Genomic DNA, 6,000 nt, shown 5'->3' with positions numbered 1-6,000 from the left:
AGGGAGGAAGCTGTCTAAGCTAATCACAGCGCAGAGTAGAGCGGAAGAGTGACTTCTTGTGTCTTTCTCACAACACACCTGTTAATGCATCCCAGAATCACGTTTGCTTTTTTTGCAACAGCATCACACTGTTGACTCATATTTAGCTTGGGTCCACTATAACCCCTAGATCCCTTTCTGCTGTACTCCTTCCTAGACAGTCTCTTCCCATTTTGTATGTGTGAAACTGATTGTTCCTTCCTAAGTGGAGCACTTTGCATTTGTCTTTGTCAAACTTCATCCTGTTACCTCAGACCATTTCTCCAATTTGTCCAGATCATTTTGAATTAAGACCCTGTCCTCCAAAGCAGTTGCAATCCCTCCCAGTTTGGTATCATCTGCAAACTTAAGCGTACTTTCTATGCCAGTATCTAAGTCATTGATGAAGATATTGAACTGAGCCAGTCCCAAAACAGACCCCTGCGTCTCCCGTGATTTTCCAAAGATAATAGCTAGAGGCTCAGATACCTCCTCTATTAGCTCCTTGAGTATTCTAGGATGCATTTCATCAGGCCTTGGTGACTTGCAGGCATCTAACTTTTCTAAGTGATTTTTAACTTGTTCTTTTTTTTATTTTATCTTCCCATTAGCATTCACTATGTTAGGCATTCCTTCAGATTTCTCGGTGAAGACCAAAACAAAGAAATCATTAAACATCTCTGCCATTTCCAAGTTTCCTGTTACTGTTTCTCCCTCCTCACTGAGCAGTGGGCCTACCTGGTCCTTGTTCTTCCTCTTGCTTCTAATGTATTGATAAAAAGTATTCTTGTTTCCCTTTATTCCTGTAGCTAGTTTGAGCTCATTTTGTACCTTTGCCTTTCTAATCTTGCCCCTGCATTTCTGTGTTGTTTGCCTATATTCATCCTTTGTAATCTGTCCTAGTTTCCATTTTTTATATGACTCCTTTTTATTTTTTACATCATGCAAGATCTTGTGGTTAAGCCAAGGTGGTCTTTTGCCACATTTTCTATCTTTCCTACACAGTGGAATAGCTTGCTTTTGGTCCCTTAATAGTGTCCCTTTGAAAAACTGCCAACTCTCCTCAGTTGTTTTTCCCCCTCAGTCTTGATTCCCATGAGATCTTACCTATCAACTCTCTGAGCCTACCAAAATCTGCCTTCCTGAAATCCACTGTCTTTATTTTGCTGTACTCACTTCTACCCTTCCTTAGAATTGCAAACTCTGAGATTTCATGATCACTTTCATCCAAGCTGCCTTCTACTTTCAAATTCTCAATGAGTTTCTCCCTATTTGTTAAAATCAAGTCTAGAACAGCTTCCCCCCCAGTAGCTTTTTCAACCTTCAGAAATAAAAAGTTGTTTGCAATGCAGTCCAAGAACTTATTGGGTAGTCTGTGCCCCGCAGTGTTATTTTCCCAACATATATCTGTATAGTTGAAGTCCCCCATCACCACCAAATCTTGGGCTTTGGATGATTTTGTTAGTTGTTTAAAAAAAGCCTCATCCACCTCTTCCACCTGGTTAGGTGGCCTGTAGTAGACTCCTAGCACGACATCGCCCTTATTTTTTATCCCTTTTAGCCTAACCCAGTGACTCTCAACACTTCCATCTCCTATGTCCATCTCCACCTCAATCCAAGTGTGTACATTTTTAATATATAAGGCAACATCTCCTCCCTTTTTCCCCTGTCTATCCTTCCTGAGCAAGCTGTACCCATCCACACCAACAGTCCAATCGTGTATTATCCCACCAAGTTTCAGTGATGCCAATAATGTCATAGTTGTATTTATTTATCAGCACTTTCAGTTCTTCCTGCTTATTACCCATACTTCTCGCATTTGTATATAGGCATCTAAGATACTGGTTTGATCTTGCCTCCCAGTTTTGCCCTGACCCTCCTTTCTCTTTGCCATTATAGCCCATGCTCCATCTTGTTTCCGACCCATCTCCCAGGTCTCCGTGTTCCCCACTTACCTGTGGGCTTTGCTCACCTGTCCCAGTCGAACCTAGTTTAAAGCCCGCCTCACTAGGTTAGCCAGTCTGTGTCCAAATAGGGTCTTTCCCCTCCTTGAAAGGTGAACGCCATCTCTGCCTAGCAATCCTTCCTCAAATAGCATCCCATCGTTGAGGAAGCCAAAGCCCTCCTGGCAACACCATCTTTGCAGCCAGGCATTCACCTCCATGATGCATCTGTCTCTGCCCGGGCCCCTACCTTTGACAGGAAGAATCGAAGAGAATACCACCTGCGCTCCAAACTCCTTCACCCATACTCCCAGAGCCCAGTAGTCACTCTTGATCCGCTCAGTGTTACACCTCGCAGTATTATTTGTGCCCACAAGGATGAGTAGCATGGGGTAGTAGTCAAAGGGCTGGATAATCCTCGACAATGCCTCTGTAACATTTTGGATACCGGCCCCCGGCAGGCAGCATACCTCCTGAGATGAAATGTCAGGGCGACAGATGGGCGCCTCCATTCCCCTCAGCAGAGAGTCTGCGACCACCACTGCCCTACGTTTCCTATTCGCAGTGGTGGCAGCAGACCTCCCAGCCTTAGGGGTGCGAGGCTTCTACTTCTTTACTGTAGGGGGTGATTCCTTCTCTCCTGTATCAAGAAGAGCATGACGGTTACCTATTACCATGGCAGGAGGGTTCGGAGCAGGGGTGGAGCACTGCCTGCTGCCAGAAGTAACCAGCTGCCAGTGTCCACCCTGAGCCATCTCCTCCTCCTCTATCAGTGGTGTACAGGGACACAGCTGTCTCCACATGGACACTGTCCAGGAATTGCTCATGGATTCGGATGCTCCTCAACCTAGCCACTGCTGCCTGAGAGATTCCACCAGTAGGCACCTTTCACATGGATGCCTGCCCCAGCCTGGATATCAGTAAATGGAAATTGCAAGTTACAGTCCCTGCAAAACCACACCAGGATCTGGGTAGAAGCATCCATGCTCAGGTGCTCTGTCTGGCTACAGGCGCAGGTGGAGGAGAGAGAGGCAGTGCTGGCACAGGTGTTGCGGGTCTTCCTAACTATTGTAAGCCTCCCTCTGTCAAACTCCCTCTCAAACTCCCCTGTCTGCAGTCCCCTGTCTGCTCTCGATGAGGTGAAGGGATCTGAACAGGGATCTGCTACCTCTCAAGTGAGGAACCTAGCCACTGGGCTATAGAGTTCTCATTTGCTCTCTCTTAATATTTAATTAAAGTGGAACAACTCTAGTGGGAGAGACTGAAGGAGCTCCACCCCTGCATATCCCAGTAGTTAGAGCACTCCCCTAAGAGGCGATAGAGCCCTATTCAAGTCTATTGTCCTTATCAGGCAGAAGGGGGAGGCCTTTCACATCCTGATGAGAGCCAACCACTGGGCTAAATGTTACGTAGAAGGTGGGCTTCTCCCCCCACCATGTAGTTCGATGTGGCCTCTGAGCATGCCTGCCAAATTGGAAAATAGAAACTGCTGGACTGGATCAGACAAATAGTCCATTTAGTCCAGTGTCCTGTCTTCAGGAGGAGTGACCATTTCTATTGGAGGAAAGGAATGAAATAGGAACTCTGCAACAGGATATCCTGCTCCCAGGTAATGTTTCCTCCCAATAGCCAGAGTCTGACTCATACTCTGTAGCTTATTATGAAAAGATGGATACCCATTAGGTTAGCCAGGGATCATAATTCAGAGAGGAGCTTGTCTTCTGCTCTGTCTCACTTCTTGACCTTGGCTAGGGTTGCAGGGTCACATCATGGCTCAGAGCTATGGTTGTCCCACTTCCATGCTCTGGAAAAGTCCTTGTCTTAAGGCTGCTCAAAGGAGAGGAAGACACATTCTAACCCCAAGGTACTAGGGAATGCTCATAAAGGTTGTGGCTTTGTTTTGCCTTTGTCTTAGCCCTAGTTTAGACAGTCCAATAGGAAAACTGAACAAAGTTTAGATAGTCCACTAGGAAAACAGAATTTATAGCATATACCAGATCCCATCAAAAGTGCTTGAAAATGGTCTTCAGACCCCTGAATGTTACTTTGTGTTGGAGCATACCTGTAAATACACAACTGGTTGGTTTTTTCCTCTGGTAGTTCCTTTCATATCCTCTACTGGATTTTGATCTCTGTAATATATTTAAGTCACTGGATACCTGAATATAAGAATAACTTCATAAACTATTACAATATAACAATATATGAACACTTAGCACTTCATAAAGTCCACATCATGGCCTTGCCCAAGCACAATGTCCTTTAATCGTCCAGGCTTTACATCACATATCCATCCTAGTCAGGTTATAAATCCCAGCCCACAATAATACATAAACTTTACATTTAGAACAATGGACCCCAAAGATACTTATCTTTGAAAAACCTAGCTGAATTACGTTTAAGGTAAAAAAAATTGAAAAACCTAGCTGAATTACGTTTAAAGTAAAAAAATTTTCCCTGTCTGTTACAGGGGCACTTCAAAACCAAGCTTATTTCCACATTCATGGAAATGCAACTGGAGCATCTCATCTCTGTTTTGTACTATGTTAGTGTTAGCATTGTTGCAAGAGCAGCTTAGGTACAGGAGAGAGTTCCCAGCTGGGGATTGCAAGTAGAATAGGCGCAGGCTAAATTTAGGTGAGACGAAGGCTACGTCTACACTTAAAACGCTACAGCGGCACAACTGCAGCGGCAACACTGTAGCATTTCAGTGTAGACTCCCACTACAGCGATGGGAGGGGTCCTCCTGTCACTGTAGTTAATCCACCTCCCCGAGCGGTGAAGACAAATTCTTCTGTTGACCAAGTGGTGTTTAAACTGGGGGTTAGGTCATCTTAACTACATCATTGAGGCAGGTGGATTTTTCATACCCCTGAGTGATGTAGCTGGGTCATCCTAACTCTTTAGTGTAGACTTAGCCTAACTCTGAGAGAGAGAGAAGGGGCTTAGGCTAGGGTTGCCAACTGTCTAATCACACAAACCCAAACACCTTTGCTCTGCCTCCTTCCCCTTCCCTTCCCCGAAGCCCTGCCCCTTCTCTGAGGCTGTGCCCCCTCCCACCATCTGTCACTCACTTTCCCCCCACTCACTCACTTTCACCTGTGACTCTGGGGGGGCCAGGAGTCTCTGCACACTGCCCCTGTCAGCAGGCATTGTCCCCGCAGTTCCCATTAGCCACAGTTCCTGGCCAATGGGAGCTGTGGAGTTGGCACTCAAGGCAGGGCAGTGCGCGGAGACCCCTAGCCCCCCCAGGGTGTGGCAGCCCCTTTCGGTAGTGGCGCAGGGCCAGTGCAGGCAGGGAGCCTGCCTTAGACCTGCTGTGCCGCTGGACTTTAGCAGCCTAAAATCTCCCTGTTTGGCTTCAGTAGCCTCTGGGACATAAAGCCCGATTCGGGGAGACTACCAGCGAAACAAGTAGGGTTGGCAATCCTACTTAAGACACACCTCTCTTTGATGGTGGCCTCTATTGGCTAGCTTAGGTGACTGCTCACCTAGTGTTCTGGCTTTTGTGTATCCCATTCTCAGATGCATCTCTCTCTATGTGTTGTATAGGCAGCCTATGTGCCAGACCCAGGGTTTGTGGATTCCCATGATTTTCAGGGCACCTAAAAGTTAGGTGTAGCAATACCGAATCCCCTTGTGGATCTGGATCTACCTCTTCTCAGTTAGTTGTCTTTTTACAGGATCCTTTTCTCCAGCATGTCTTTTTGGGGCTGCCCCTTTAAAATGGGCAGAACCAAGAAGCTGCAGCCATTTTGTTACTGACTGCTGCTTGCTGCATCTCCCTGCCCTCCATCTGGTAAGTATTAACTTCTGTTATATTATTTCCCTTTATTACAGAAAAGGTGGTATGTTTTTACGATGTTATGTATGCTTATGATCATAGCCACATGCATGCAGTAGCATCCTGACTAAATTCGTGTCACTCTTTTATTAAGTGCTAAATTGTTGGTAAGGCAAAAGAACATATTTTAAGGAGCAAAAAGGCAAGAAGTGAAATGGTTACGGGCAGAAGATGATGAATTTTTCAGAAATCTGC

General features: G+C 45.8%; 1 protein-coding gene across 9 annotated transcripts in view; it reads left to right on the top strand.

Moving 5' to 3' along the window:
• Positions 1 to 5,518: 5,518 nt before the first annotated feature.
• SPON2 (spondin 2) overlaps positions 5,519 to 6,000 on the top strand; it is a 110,448-nt gene continuing 109,966 nt past the window's right edge. For 8 of the 9 annotated variants that reach the window (XR_004000635.1, XR_004000626.1, XR_004000627.1 and 5 more), the window contains exon 1: positions 5,519 to 5,760. The gene's annotated coding sequence lies outside the window, so the exon portion shown is untranslated. The remainder of the gene's footprint in view (positions 5,761 to 6,000) is intronic. The other variant, XM_030564343.1, reaches the window with a different exon arrangement.

This window comes from Gopherus evgoodei, chromosome 5 (assembly GCF_007399415.2).
Source record: "Gopherus evgoodei ecotype Sinaloan lineage chromosome 5, rGopEvg1_v1.p, whole genome shotgun sequence".
Classification (NCBI taxonomy): domain Eukaryota; kingdom Metazoa; phylum Chordata; order Testudines; family Testudinidae; genus Gopherus; species Gopherus evgoodei.
This window is presented reverse-complemented; position numbering and strand designations above follow the sequence as displayed.